General features: G+C 40.0%; 1 protein-coding gene across 2 annotated transcripts in view; it reads left to right on the top strand.

The window, feature by feature from the left end:
- Positions 1 to 218: 218 nt before the first annotated feature.
- The window catches only part of LOC131460269 (contactin-4), a 135,108-nt gene continuing 119,075 nt past the window's right edge, over positions 219 to 16,251 (top strand). Inside the window, exon 1 of one of the 2 annotated variants that reach the window (XM_058630601.1) lies at positions 219 to 304. The gene's annotated coding sequence lies outside the window, so the exon portion shown is untranslated. The remainder of the gene's footprint in view (positions 305 to 16,251) is intronic. The other variant, XM_058630600.1, reaches the window with a different exon arrangement.

Here is a 16,251-nt window from a genome sequence, read left to right on the forward strand (position 1 = left end):
CATGCCATATTGCATACAAATCGCCACTTAAATGCCATAATATGTTGTTATGGATGTTGGTGGTGATGACAAGAAAACAGTTGGAAATGTTTTGACAAGGGGGGAGTGGTCTGAGTCACGCTGTCCTTTATTGGCGTGGAGAGAAAAAAAAACACGCACGCACACTCACTTTGGAGTTGAGTGCTGGGACGCCGATAGCATCCCTTTCATCCACCACAGTGCAGATTGTGTGGCTCCTCAGCCTGACTCCTCTTCCTCCTCTTCCTCCTCTGCCCACTGTCGTGTCTCCTCCTCTGCTGAACAGGTAACGCATCACTCTAAGTAATTGTGTCACGCAATAGTGTGCGATCTTTGTGGAGTTCAGCGTGTGTGTGTGTGTGTGTGTGTGTCTCCTGCCTGCCCGCACCTTCCAGATCGCTCTATACTATTTATTTGTTTTACCTCTGGTTTGCGCACGTACTGTGTAACTATGCAGAAGGAGATAAGCCTCTTTGTTGCCTTTTATACGTTCACATGGTCTTTATTTTAATATTTGATTTGATTATTAAGTTCAAGCTCCAGTTTATTCCCTGCACGGGTGGAACGTCGTGATCCGTTGCGCATTCCATCAGGCTGCTGCGCGCAGTGGAAAATAAACCCAGGTTATTGGGTTGTTGTCTTGTTTTTGTATCTTGCTTGTTGGGGAGAGGTTAATGCCGGTGTGCACGTTAATGCGAGGATAAAGTGTCAGTGGTCGAGATGCACGTGAGGTGTGCACGCGGCATTTCCAGAGGAAGGTGGTACATGGAGAAGTGAAGCGCGTCTTTCCCCGGACTTAACACACATTCCATTACTATGTAGATGACGGGACTGAAGCAGCAGGAGACACCTGCAGCAGGACATCACAGAGAATCGTCTCCATGTGTTTATCACTTACATTCTTTATATACGGGAATGATTATTCGCAGGTGTTATAATTAGAGGCAGGATTGTAGCGACAAGTGAGGTGTTTTACGCTCGAGGCGCTCTCATTACAGACGAACTACAGCCTTCTACTGATTTGAAAGTTTAAAATGAGTTTGTGATGAAAGACATGGATTGGAAAGACAATTATCAAGGTGCATATAGAGTCATGTGACGCTCCAGTACAGCTGCTGTGCTGACTGCGTGTGTATGTCGGTCTCTGTGTGTGTGTGTGAGAGAGAGACACAAGGTCAGTGTATTCTAAAACTAAAACATGGTCCCAATGAGACAGAACCTCATTTCTGAGAAACTGTATAAGTTTAGGGCTCAGATTTGAATTCTGGTTAGGTTTAGGTTAGGGTTAGGCATGTATTGGTTGTGGTTAAGGTTATTGATAAAGCTTTATTTAGATTGTCCAAAGGTAAATAAACGGTGTGTGTGTGTTTCCTGAATCTGCCTCCACTTCACTGATGTTTCATATTTGGAGCGCTGAAGAATGAAGAGTGTTTGAGTACCTCACTTCAGTTTTTTCAAATGCTTTTAGCCATTCATGTTACTGTATTTGTTGTGTGTGTGTGTGATATACAAGGATGACAAAACAACAAAAATACCCTCAATCCATGAAAATGTTTTTTAAAAGCCCCTGCCATTGCATTTGAAGTGTGTTCCTGAATTCCTACCCTTCTACTTCAACAAATATCGGTGTAGGGCTAAGTGGTAGGAGCAAGGGGTGAAATGAGATTGAGCCTGTAAGTCCAACCCAAAAGTGTCATTAATTCCCACACTGACACCCACGTTGCTTACAGGAGTATAATGGATGTAGCGCTCACTCACTCATTCGTTCATTCACTCTGTCCTGCCCACAAGGGCACTGAAGCACAATAAATGCGTCATTAAACCGTTTCCATTCAAATACCATGCCCACTCCAGTTGTATTTGCTGATCACACTTCTTCGTCACTTTGTCAAGTAAAATGATGATTAATATGCCTCTTTGTGGCTTAATTTCCATGCACCGACTTAATAAACCTGCCACGTTCATGTAGCCCCGTCTATTACTCCCAGGAGGGTGATCAGGAGAGCTCATACAAGCCCCCTCACATTCTCACTGCCACATAATGGCAGAGGCGAGCAGACTTCAGCCACCAGGTTCCCTTTATTCACAATGCGGTGCATAAACAAGTCACATCATCAGTGTGTTCTTTATTCTCGTTTCACAAGGAAGGCATTGTAGTTTAGTCTGCATAAAAAAATTTAAAAGGAAAACTGCTGATGCACCCACATAAAAATCCATCTGTCTTCTGCTATTTGCATTTTCAGCGTCTGCAAAAATAAACACAGTATACACGTATGTAATGTTTCCTAATGTAAGGTCGAGAGGAACCTCCAGGTATTCTTCTGTAGTCTGATTCTGGAAAACCAGAGCAAAGTGACGACTCTGTTAACCCCTGGCATTTTATTTCACCAGAATGCCGTTTCTTTAATCAAACACTTCAGGGAGGGAAAATACTCATGTGTACACAGCAGATACTCACAGTTTGTCAGTCCCTACCTAGCAGTGTTTGCCCAGATTAAAAATGTCTATCTGAAATGACAGAAATGTCGGAACATGTGACTGTGAGAGCGACACACTTTGCTCATTTAAAGGTCCAATATGCAACATTCTGCATTACGAGATATCACAAAAAAAATAAAAATATTGAAGTCCAGTGTCCAGTGTGTGAGAATTAGTGATATCTAATGGTAAGACTGCAGAGGGCCAGGAAACTATGTTGGCCTTTTTATCCCATAAAGGGTGGCATTCTTCTTCATTTACATAGTGACCTTCTGCCTTAAAATGCACACTGTCGCTAATTGTAAATATGGGGTTTTGACCAGTACAGTCACCATAGCTTAATAACTGGTGTTGGCATTGATCCGTTTTATTTTGGTCTGACACGTGACTCTGGTGACAAGTAACGATCAAGTCTTGCCCACTGTACATTTAAATGAACGATAGATGCATAGATGGCCCTTGGTCGAGGGATCAGAACTGACGACCTTCTTGCTGTGAGGCAACAACACTAGCCACCACAGCCCCGTGTTGACCCTATATGCTGATACAGTGCATTGAAATAAACACATAAATAATGCTTAAATGTGCCCACTGTGTCATGTGAAATTACAATCCATTTTCACAAATTCTAAAATGCTTTGACAGCGCCTCTCCTGGCATTTATGTGTGACGAGTGAGAACACAAAGTTGTACACTTTGAACTTTGAAACCGGTTTGAGTTCACCACAGCAAAGCTGCACTGCATGGTATCTTGCCAGTGTGAACATGACATTTCTTCACTTACTGCGAGAAGTAAATATTGCTCCAGTGATAAAGTGAAGCAGCGGTGAAACGCCACCGTATACCAACGGCTAGGGTTTGCACTTTATCTACGTCATTAAGTTGAGCCTTATTATCCTTCTGTGGCGACACAGAGTTTAGGTTTTAGAGCAGCAGATGGAAATACACATAAAGGGTCATTTTATTTGAGCAAATATTTGAAAGTTAGGTCGATCTTTTTGCGAAACATGTTACTGTAAACCTGACACAGCACATGATGATCTGTAACAATGCATTTTTATTAATTTGAATGATGCAAGGCCATCGTAAAAACTCTTACTGTACACTTGGAAATAAAACAAAACAAAGCATATTTTCTGGATTTAGTTTGAAGAAGGAAGCCAGTGTGAGCTTGTCAGCACATCCTTACACATCCTTACACATTCTCGGAGCAACAACCATGTTTTCTTGGGTTATCACTTCATGTTGACTGGGCTCTTCTGGGCTTTGTGCTTAACCGTAGCAGCAGCAGCAGCAGCAGTCTGAACAGGTATGTTGTGTGAGTGGCTAATCTTCACAGGGGTGATAGAGATAACAGTGATGTATGGAGCGGATGGGGTGGTTTAACACCCAGAGCTGACTGTTGTCTAGCGAGGTCAGGTATGTGATACCAGAGTAGTGCTTCAGCCAGCGCCTCTCATGCCTGGGATTTGGCAGTCATGATAGCTGCAGGTGGATACGAGCAGAGGCGGCCTCTGCATTCACAGCCTGCTGATGCCTTGATAAATGTTGTGCTGCTGCTCATGCATCTGTCAGTTGCTTCTGCTCTCCAAGTAAAATACATCCTTGGCCCACAGCCACACAGACAGCCACTTCATACTGTAACACGGTTAGGTTGCATTTTACTGTTATGTCTCACAGAAGAAGTGATGGCTGTGTTATTTTTTATTTAGATGCTGCACCTGGCTCAAATTAATACCTACGGAGCCCCAGACATGACATGGGTGAAAAAAATAATCATTTGTGGCCACTAAGTAGGTATAACGTGTGCACAACATACTAATTTGTGGACACAAAATACTAATTTGTTCCCATGAAATAGGTATAATGTCCATCCATCTTGTACTGCTTTATCCTCCACATGAGGGTCGTGCCTATCGCCCTATGTCTCAGCTGACATAGGGCGATAGGCGGGGTAAACTCTGGACAGATTGCCAGTCCATCATAGGGACACATATAGAGACACACAACTATCCACTCTCACATTCACACCTACAGTCAATTTTAGAGTGTCCAATTTACCTAATTTCTTTGATATTTAATCATTTTAATGATATGGAAAAAAAATAGGATGGAGCATCGCTAACACATAACTCTTTCAGATCACCAGTATTGGTCTGCATGCAGGCTAATGTTTTTTTTTAATATGTATACTGTGTATTTATTTTGAAATTTGTGTCTGAGTTGGCCGTATGGTGTTTGTAGCGACGTCAGATTGTTTATTTGTCATACACCAGACAGAAGATAAGACTGGAGATAAGGATTTCAATTACATTGGACTGACCACACCTGTGGGACTCTACAGGCTCGGTATTAAATAAATTGTAATTTCTCTTTATTAAGCGTCCTCTCTTGGCCGTGGAGGCTGTGGTTACTTAATGGAAAAAATACAGAACATACACCGGAGACGCCATACATCATTTGTTAGCTGTCGCGTAATTTGATTGTTGTCACTTCAAGATGTGTCGAGACAGGAAGTGTGAGTTTTTTTTTGTTTTTTTTCCTAAGGTGTGATTATTGATTGGCTGCTGCCTGTCAGGGGAGTCAACTGTGTTGAGAAGGAAATTAGTCACTTTGAAGGAATTTAATAACTTGATATAAAAGTGACAACGTCAAAACACCAGATGGGCCAGTCTGTTGATGACACTGATATACAGTATACTCTGTATATACAGTCATGCTGTGTTTGTAGGGATTTACACAGACACTGTAAAAGAGGCCCTTTTATATAAAAGTCAGATATAATCCCATTTGCATTGTGTCTTAATGATGGTAAATCACTTTTGGGATGTTTTCACTGTAGTTTATTGATATTTCAGATCACATCGACTGCTCCAACCGATTTTTTAATTGGTGACAATGGAAAATATTTGGCATTTTTCTTTGACTCTGATGACAGATTGTGTTGAATGACTAACTGATGAATAGACTTAATTAGATTCTGACCACAACTGTCTTGACCAGTGTTTTCACCCACACCCTGTTCCTTCTCACAGAATAACTTCTATATCTAATTATTTTGTTTTTGCCTTGGAGAATGTCCAACAGTGAAACACACCGATTAGAATTCACTGCAGATACATTTTGGCCATTAATTGTATTTTTGAAAAAAAGCAAGACACACTTTAATGGGCTTTTTTGTAAACCAGGCAACATTTAATTAAGGATAAAAAAAAAAACTAAAAAAAAAATAATACACAAGAATATTAAACAATCCTGTTCAATCTCAGTTATTGATATTTTAAAGGCCAGTTTTGCACTTAGTGGCTACCTTATCATCATTATGTTCACTTAGATAAAGGCCATGTTCTGATGTTCAGCCACAGACGTCACCAGAGATTCAGGCGGAGGCTGAAGGTGCAGCGTGAGGACATGTGGCCCGGCTGCAGGAGGGCAGCTAAGCAGGACAGAGTGGTGACCTTCACTCCCTGATAGGCACTGACACAAGCTTGATGGAGGCTGCGCAGCCAAGAAGAATGTTGAATTATTCCTGACATGGAGCTGCAAAGCCTGATAGGAGCAATAACACACTATAGTGTTGGAATTAAAGTGTGTAGGGTGTAACATTTAAGAGTTTCACTGGCAGAAATGCAATATATTATGTTGCATGTTTATTATATAATCACTTCAGAATAAATCTTGTTTGGTTTGCATAGCCTTAAAATAAGTACATTAAATAATGTACTTTAGGCAGGGAGCTTGCTTCACAGAGCCATCATTTTTTGCACTGGCATGTTTCTACAGGCAGCACAAACAGACAAATCAGCCAAATCAGACTTTTTGTCACTGGGCATTTTCTGCTCATTTCTTTCATACTGAACCTCTGCTTATTGACTGTTGACTTCAGCAGCAGGAGAATAACAAGTGAACCAGTGCCATGCAACACATGAAGTGTTCACAGCAGAAGTTTGATTTGTTTTTTTATCTGTAATTTGCTTTTCTCAGCAGAAACTTTACCTCTGTGTGATCTGCCTTTGTTTAGCAATTCCTGGAAGAGGAATCCCAGCTTATGAATAAATCAAAGCCCTCACTTTCACTGCTTTGTATGATAGTGATTACATGGTACTCTACCATGTACTGATACATTCTCTGCTGGAAGCTGCTTTCATCTTTCATTTGCTACCTATGAATAGACAAGCTCCAACAAAGTGTTGGATGTAAACTTATAGACGACTCCATAAATAATTCCTCTGTTTTATCTCTTATGTAAGATGGCCGCATTCACTCACTGGCCACCCATGAATTAATGCTAATCTTCTGAGCCGCACAGCATATTTCTCCTTGGAAAACAGCTGTTTTTTTCTGTTAGAAAATGTACCAATAAATATATCATCTGATTCCTTTGATTGCTATTTTTTTTTAGAAAGCTGATTGCAACTGTAGTAGACTTAGGTTTTTTTTTTTTTTGTATTTTTGCACCTCTGTTCCAATGCCAATATCGTGAACTGAGATTTTTATAGTAAAATGTGAGTTTATAGCTGCAGTCGTGAACAGGATTACCTAAGCAATATTGAAAGTAAACAACTGCATGCTTTGCAATAGTAATTTCAGGGAAAACAGTTTTATCTGCAGCCCAAACACAAGTAACACACACTCTGACTCCACATATAACATCAATATGCCAAAGTTTGGAAATTTACAGACAGTTTTTTTCAGTCTAAGGTGTGAGGAAAGATGTTTGAGGATAATACCTCAAACAGGAGGAGCTGCATGGGCTTAGTTTCACCCAATAAATCCTCTGTTGGGGCGGCATGGCCAACACATTAGAAATGGTGCACATTTTTAAAAACAGACTTGGCTTTAACTCGAGCAACAGCTGCACAGCACTGATATGAAGCATGCAATATGAACCTACACATTAACTCACTGCAAACTCTTAAACAGATGCTATTCAAAACATGCGGAGTATCAGCTCACCATTAGAATGAAATTCCAAAAATAAGTATTTTGGCTGGAATTTTTTATGTCCTTTTAAAGTCCTCTTCATAAGTCGCTAGATGTGTAAGATTGGCAGTCGGTGAGTCTGATAATACAGTACCTTGCCCTTGCATGAAGTGTTGGTTTATTCTGGCTGATTGGTGCTGAGTCCTTTGCAGCTATGTGCCTTAGAGCCATGTATGGATTTTACTATTTGGAATAGGAAACCTGTCTGCCATAGGCATGTACATATCTTATCTTCTGCCTTCACATCATTTTCCTGCCAATGTGTGCAGCTAGTAGTTGCCCATGCGGAATGGGAATCAAACCACATTTACAAGGGCCAAGTGATTTAAGAACCACCATGACCCATAGGTGGGAAATACATTTGTAATAAAAGCTTGGTTTTAAATGGGTGTGTTAAGTTTGGCTTTACATATTGTGCTAAAAGAAGCGTGTTCAAAGCAAACACATGACACATTTCTCACACAAAGACCTTTTGTTATATCACAGTGGAAAGTTAAAACAAGTAAGATGATTTTTGGATGCTTGTATAGTTGTACGTATAGCTGCACGTATTACAGGATATAGTTTTGCGTATTTGTTAGCTTTATTTATTATTTTTTTTGAAAAGGAGTAGTCATAAGAGGATGGGGACTATCCAATGTGTCTGCTGTGCAAAAGCTCACAAATAATGACTTTGTCTGGGTTGTAAAATTCCCCAAATTTACCAGAGAGCACGGCTGAGCAGCTAGCTGAGCGTAATTAACATATGCTCAGCTCTATAATCAAATCACACAAAATACGCAAGGTGTCATCACTGTGGTGGAATCGCTGGCATCAGTTTGACTGCAACCCTCCTAAAGAATGTGCATTTTTCTACATTTTATGATGATGTCCAAGAAGTTGGGAAGAGCGCTGTTTAATTTTTGGCTGCTCCAACAGTAATGATAACATTTTGTAAAAGTTCCTGGGTGAGCAGGGGACCAACACGCTCACCCTTCTTTAATTCATGTATCTGCTTTGTAATGTCAGTTTACGTTCTTGATATTATGTTCTGTTTCACTGTATTTTATTTGCTGAAATAAAGTGTTGAAGCATCCTTCTTCAGCACTTCCTGCCTATTGTCACAACAGTTGGCTATTATTTAAAATTTCAATAACGTTATGTGATAGTCATTCATAATGTAACACTATCGGTGACAAGGGACGTCATTGTCAGAAGGCAGCAACAGAGGGTGAGTCACTTTGACCTGTCTTTGCACTAAGGGCGGCTTCACTAGACGGTGTACACAACTCAGTCTTTGGATTTTTCTATACGTTGGATTAACTCGTAACAGGCTACTATTAATTGTTAATTAATAATTAAGACATTTTGTTTGAGTGTTCTCTGTGAGTGTTCTCTGTTTTTCATGGTTTTTCTCACATTTATCTACATCTGTTGCCAGCCTCTGACATTTTATTGCCAGACAACTCATTTATTAATTGAGTAAATAATTACCAGTTTAATTGACATACAAAACAAATCCCTTACAAGACCTCTTTCCTATCCATGTGTGGGTCATGTAAGTCCACAGAGTAATGTAATATTAAATGCTCCTTGGCTTGAGAAGTATCAGTTACAGAAATAAGGAGGAAGTGTGACCACACTTGCTTGCAGCAGCATTGTTTAATCCATTCCTTACTCATGTTGGCCTCTTGCCCTGGTAATACATATCACAAATGTATACTTCAGTATGTCCTCTGTAGCAACCAGCTCAGCTTTCTTGCACCTCCTCATATCCACAGTAACAATAATAATTTAGTAGAAATTACTTTTCCTTTGGCATCCCCATCCATCAAATCCTGCTTTTAGTCATATCTGATGGTGACGAATCATGTAAGTGTGTCTGTGATGTTTCATGGTACCATGTGCTCCTTAATGCTTGCACGTAGCGTTGCTATTTTTAATGTACACGTATTCAGTGCTGGGCCTCTGCTTCATTGGAAATGGGGCTGTTTTGATCGAGTTTGACATTCACTAAATGATTGTGATGGCTTCTGACAATCAGCTGCTTTCTTTGTACCGGTCTTCAAATGAAAAAATATTAATCTAATAAGTAGCTGTAGACTGGGGTGTGTGTGTGGGATGAGGTATGAATGTGTGTGCTATTTTTACATCTGGGTTAATTCACCTAACCCTTTTTGCAATGCAATCTTATGTTGTGATGTCAGTCACTGCACATCAGCGCTGAATGCAATGTCAGAGCTCCACTCAGTGCTGATGTGCAAGGAGGAGGTAATTGAGAAAGGGAAAGAGAGAGAGAACCCGTGGAGGTTAGATGGTTTGGATTGAGAATCTCATAATGATATCTACACTACTGTACTGCAAGCTATTTCCACAAATGGCCCCTAATATACCTTTAAACTATGTGAACACAATGCTTAGCTTGCAGAGAGCCTGAATCGTATATACAGGTGTATAGGTGTCAGCATAATCAATGGTGTCAATTATAAGAACACTGATGCTGGATTTTAATGTTGACATTTGTATTATTGTGAAAGAACAGCTGTGCACTACAGGAAGTGCTTAGTATCACTTCCATTGTCTGCCATGACTGAAACATGGAAAGGCTGCACATTTCACCCAAAGTCTGGGAACATTTAACCAAAATAAAGCAAGTTAAGTTAAAATACAATAGTTTTTTTTTTTTAGTAAACGTCCTGTTATCTTTTCAGCTTCTACCTGTGGCTGTGAATCGTGGCAATAAAGTGCTGTGCATATGAGCTAAGTTAGCGTAGCACTGAATGATGCTACTTTACCTTAGCTCATCAATATTCTATTACTGTAGTACGTTTATTGTCAAATGTGGAGAACACACACGTCCATTTTTCTGCTCTCTGACAAACAGTTTTGAAGGTGAATGAGAGACTTGAGGTATACGTCCTTAAACTGTTCTCTCTGCAGTTGTAACTAACAACAACAACACAACACATTACCCAGAATTCCTCACCTAACTAGACTCCTTAAAGGAACAGGCCTAACACTCGTGTGGGGTGTAACTGAGTTATTATTGTAGATACGTCTGTGTCCTTATGATGCATGCGGAGATGTCTTGTGCTATGCTACATGCGCATAACATAGCTTACACACTGTGGCTTTCTTTTTGGAAGAGTGTTTTGAGTTTGTGTTGCCCAAATCAGCATGGTTACTATTTGTTAGCAGCAGCTTTGGGTTAGTGGGAGGAGATAATGTGTAGTCATGCTACAATGACTACAACCAGAACACTGATTTTTTTTCTCCTCTGCCATGCCTGCAGGATGTCACACTGGGCACGTGGCTAAATCCTCGGTTTCACCGATGCTTTCGAAAGGTCGATATTGTGATGCCGTTTTGATCAATATTTCTGTTTTTTTAACAAATAGTGGTAGGTGACTACCAGAAAAATACATTGTTGCAGCCCCAGTGAGAAAATAATCACTTTTGATAGATTGATAGTTCCAAAAAATAATTGTTTGGGACAGCCCTACAGGTGCGTTGCAGATTCTGTGCACATATTGTGTCAAACCTCTTTGACCATGTACATAATCCCACACACAACAATGCAAGAGTGAATGAATCCATCGAGCACAATGAGCGCTTCCATTCTATCAAGGAGGATTTCCAATACCCGCTCTCATGTAATCTACCAAGTAGCATAAATGGTGAAACCTTGGCAGCCCACAGCATGATTAATGCACTGCACACTAAATGGATTTGCAATGAGCCAATAGTGTGATGAGCTGCTTATACTCACAATAAACCAGTACCTCGACATGAGTATGGCTCTCCCTGCTCTTTTATGTGTGTATTTGCATGGTGAAAATATCCTCCGTGGACTCATTCTTGTGGACGTGTTTGACCAGAATGAGTCACCCGTCGCAAATGCAGTTCCTGGCTTTCTTTTCTTTTTAGACCATGTGCGACACTCCTCAATCTCTCGAGCCGGTCACAGCGGTCAAAAGGCCTGTTAGTCCTGTGTCGGGTGTCTGTCCCCACAGCCTGGCAGCATTGACTTTGTCGTCCGTGGCGCTGTCAGTCATCTGGCGCCGTGACCTGTATGGCTTCACGGTGACTTATGCAGGCTGTTGTTCCAGCCCTGACCCGTAGCTCAGCACGGCTCTATTTTCGAGACATCACATTTTCCTAGATGCCTCATATCGTTTCCATGGTGAAAGATAGCTCCTGACATCTGTGATTATTCTAAACCTTTAAACTGTCTTTTCCTATTACACTTACTGAGTTGTGATAGATTAAGCTTTATCTTCATGGCCACATTGCACCTGCTTTTTTCTTTGTACCGGGTTGTTTATGTTTTTGTCGGTCCAGAAAAAGCCTGCCCTTGCAGGAATTTATCAGCGTGCTCTGTTCTAATATGGAGGCAGAGTAAAAATCATCTGGGAGCTCTAATAGATCAAGATCTCTGCCATCCTTCAAGCCCAACGCTGATTGTGCATGGTGATTTCATTACCCCAGGAATGTTCTTATACTTTCGTCTCGGAGCAAAACTGTGTTCAACTTAAATAGCCTTTTCCTCTTAATAGAAAATGTGTCCTGAAGATACAAGGGTATTATTACCGTGTATCTACGCTCTGCTGACATACCTTTATCAACAAATATAGATTGTAACCTGGCTAAACAATAACTGGACCTCAGATGCATGTGCAATTTGTAGTAGAATTTAAGCCTCAAGTGAAATAGCAGCCCTGAATGGAAAAGTCATAATGTTTCTTATTGGAATGCTGTTGGTGGACTTGACCTGCACGGCTTTGATTGGATTAGATGCGGGATTCCTGTCAGATGCTTTTGTTGGTGGTTTGCAGGGTGGGGGGAGTGGACTGTGCTCGTCGTGAGTGAAGCCACTGCCCTGCGTGGCTGCAGAGGATGGATGGCCTCAGTGCACAAGGTCCAGGAGAGATGTGGCCACCGTGCCGTCGGGGATAGGGGAGGGGACAATTCATTTTCAGCATCACTTCACCCAGGATGATCTCATTACTTTGTGTGAGTGGACAGTCACAGCAAAGAGAGCTGCGAGGATCTGCAGAGCCTCAACCCTGAGAGGTGTGTCATAACAGGCATTACACGCTGCTGTGCTGTCTGTGTGTTGATTATACGATATTAAATTGATTTTTCATGGTCTCCTTTTTAGATAATTTCATGACTTAAAAGTCAGGCTGTCAAAACATGAATTTTCTTTTAGTCATGACTGATGCGGCTATTATTTCACTCGCTAATTAAGTGATTGTTCTGGAGTTTTTTCCTGATGTTAGTTGTACAGTGTTTTAGTTGCATATGCCACACAAAGATCATCAGCTGTTTTTTTTCTCTTACCAACTCCCCCATCTCCTTTTGATATATATTTAACACAATTAGATATAAATTAGATGCAAACGTTGAAGTAACCAGATGGCATTCCACACTTTGTTTTGCCAAAAAAAAAAAAAAAAAAATCCATTCCTCGTCAACTGCTTCATCGTCCACATGAGGATCACAGGGCCGCTGACCGCAGCCAATCCCAGCTGATAAAGGGCGTAAGGCAGGATACACCCTGGACAGGTCACCAGTCCATAGAGACACACATAATGTGTCTCTATGGACTCTCACAGAGTGTCCAGTTAACCTCTGCATGTTTTTGGACTGTGGGAAGAAACTGAAGTACCCAGACAACCAATGTGTACATGGAGAAAACGTGCAAACTCCATGCAGAAAGACTCTTGTATATGTTTGTTGGAAAACAAAGAATATGTTCCAATGAATTAGGTAAATGCCACAGTTTTTGCAGCCCAGTCAATACCTCTAAGGTCCACCAGCAGGCTGTGGCCAGCAGAATATAAAACTGTTACATTTTAAGTTGCATTTACAAGCGTATAAATGGTTGATTTCCTAAGTGAGTGTGAAACATGGCACTTTTAATTGCTTTATTTATCAGTTTGTTATAATGCTATTGTGTTATCCGCGGAGAGAATATCAGTTAGAAAGGACTTAGGATAAGGATTGTGGCTTGGGGAAATCCCCCCTTACACCTTGGCCTGAGTCCCTGTGTCCTGAAATTTCACTGTTCATTAACGCAGGAGCCACCATCTCTGTGGCAAGAGGCTACTTTAAAAAAAAAAAAAGATGAATTTGCTTGGAGAAATAGTGCCCTCCCCTGACGCTAAAATTAAAAGTCTGGTTGGGAGGAAGAGCACAGTCTTCTATGGAGGGCACAGTATATTTGTTTAATGATGAGGTAATGATAAGATAATATAAGATGATATAAGATAATGTCTTCTGCACATAAAGTGATGTTGGTGTGTTTTAGAGCTATTCTAAGACTTTGACAGTTTTTTTTAATACTATTGTGATTGGCTATTGTTTTGATCCGGATCAGGCTGTGATGAAATTGTTCCATTATGTATTTTTTCTGTTCAACGTGGATATTACAGTTATCCTGAGTAAAGATGCATAGTCTGAGGTACGAGAGTGGAGTTCATCAGCATTTTATTGTTTCCCCAGATTATTAATCAACACACCATTTGACATCACCTTTCTCATCATGGTATAAATATGACATTAAGAAAAAAGAAATCTGAGAACCTGGAGGTGTCTTTAATTTTCAGAGTCTTTTGAAAATGCGGGGGGGGGAAAAAAAACCCATATCCCACCTCACTGATTAAAAACAAGACGCAGCTTAATCTCTGTATCGTATGGTGAAGTGCCCTGTGTTTTAGCAGTGTGTGTTGAGGCTCGAGTCGTGAAAACAGAAAGATCAAACACACACACACTCTGTATGTTACAGAGCATTTTAATGACCCCTACTGAAGCCCACTGGAAACTCACAGGGTGGAGAAGGAGGTCACTGGTCTTCACAGTTTAATTAGGATGTTGCTTGTTCAGTGAAGTGAGGAACCCATGGTTCTTCTTAATTCTCAAATCAAGGTAAAAGTACAAACACCACACAGAATTTTGTATTCCATTAGAAGAGGGGACTGCAGAATTTTTTGTAATTACTATCACCAAACTATAGGAGTTCCTACTGTGCCTCAGTTTTATGTTATTACAATTATTTATTTTTTTAGGCAGTTCTTATTTATTGCCACTAGTTACATTATTACACTGTTGGCCAGTTAATAAGTGACAAGGCATCACATTTCATGGAAAATGTTAGCCTGCCTAGTAACTCGTAACATATGCCGTTAAACAAATGCACTCATGTGAGAACAATATTTCCCTCTGAAACAGTGGAAAATGAGAGTATACAGTATGTGTTATATATATATATATATATATATATATATATATATATATATATATATATATATATATATATATATATATATATATATATATATATATATGTGTGTGTGTACAGTACAATATACTCTATAATTAAACACATGCTACATGTCAGTTGTACGTGTGTTTGTGTGATGCACAGGGACCACATTCCGTTTTTATGAGTTGCACCATCGCCAGTGTTTTACTAGTGTTGAACTCCAGGTTGACCAGTCTATAAATGATATATATTTTTTTAAAGAATCTCATTAGTTTTGGTTTTAAAACAGATTCCCAAAGTACCAAAGCCAGTTCGCCAAGAGATGAATCTCACAAGCAGAAACATGACCAGTGTGGTTTGTTTTATCTCCATTGAGCCAGAAAATGCCTTTTCTCAGTCTGTGCTTGCAAAATTTGTGGCCTGTGTTTAATGGAGAGGCTCCATATTGTTTATGTGTTGCTCACTGGTCTTATTGTTAAGCTTTAATTGTGTTGAATTTTAATATACTAGTTTTAAATGTGTCTCTCTGTGGCAATGCGTTCGGGCTTACAGTGTTTTTCTTTCATGAATATAAGACTTTATTTTTTCATTTTCTAGCTGCGTCGCACACTGTTGTTCTTATGGTGGTTTTATTACCTGTGTGTGAATTTGAAATCAGAAACTCACCCAGTAAAGTGGCTGCGAGTTTGATAACGGGTGCATAGATGTGAAGAAGTGAAGCAGTGATGTGCCTGTGCATCTGAAACTCGGAGAAAATTTCAAGGTCCTTGTAAATAAGTTGTAATTAACAGTTAATAAGCCACTTAAAGGGCCTTATGAGAGTACATTTTAGTGTTAATAAAGGATCTAATTAACACATTCATAATTGCTTTAAATGCATGGGCACAGTATTTGGTCATTACAGCTTATTACAAGGACCTCTTGTTTTCAAAGCATTTAGCAAATTAAATCTGCTAATGCTATTTGTGTGGACATGTTTTTGTCATAAATGTCTAGAGATAGAGAGAGAGACTATTTTACTTTTTGCAAAAATCAAAACACACGAGAGAAATGGAGAGATGTAACTGCTGAATACAAGCTTTCACAAAAACACAATTAAGCATGCAGTTCTATCTGCTTTTCTCTAATTTCCTTCCTTCCTTTTTTTTGGTTGTATTCTTTGCTTTTTTTTGTCCAAATGTTTAGTGATTACATTAAAAATTAAAGGCTTAGGAGGGAACAAGAGAGAAACGTGACCTTGCAGCACAGAGCAGCCAGATGGTTAAGTGAACTAAACTACACAGGGTCAGAACAGTTTGAGACCTCGACCACATGGTGCATTGGATACTTTAAACACAGGAATAATGAGAAAAGGACAGTGTCGCTGTTTTTGGTGCTGACGTGAGAAACGTACCATTTTCGGTCAGGGTCATGTTGGTGGACAGTCATGTAGGGTCAAAAACGTATAAACAAAATGGTACAAAAATAAATATGCACTGACATTAGCTGATGAGGATAGTTGTAGTCGTCATTATGTTTTTTTTTTT

The sequence above is a fragment of the Solea solea genome, chromosome 6 (assembly GCF_958295425.1).
Source record: "Solea solea chromosome 6, fSolSol10.1, whole genome shotgun sequence".
NCBI lineage: Eukaryota > Metazoa > Chordata > Actinopteri > Pleuronectiformes > Soleidae > Solea > Solea solea.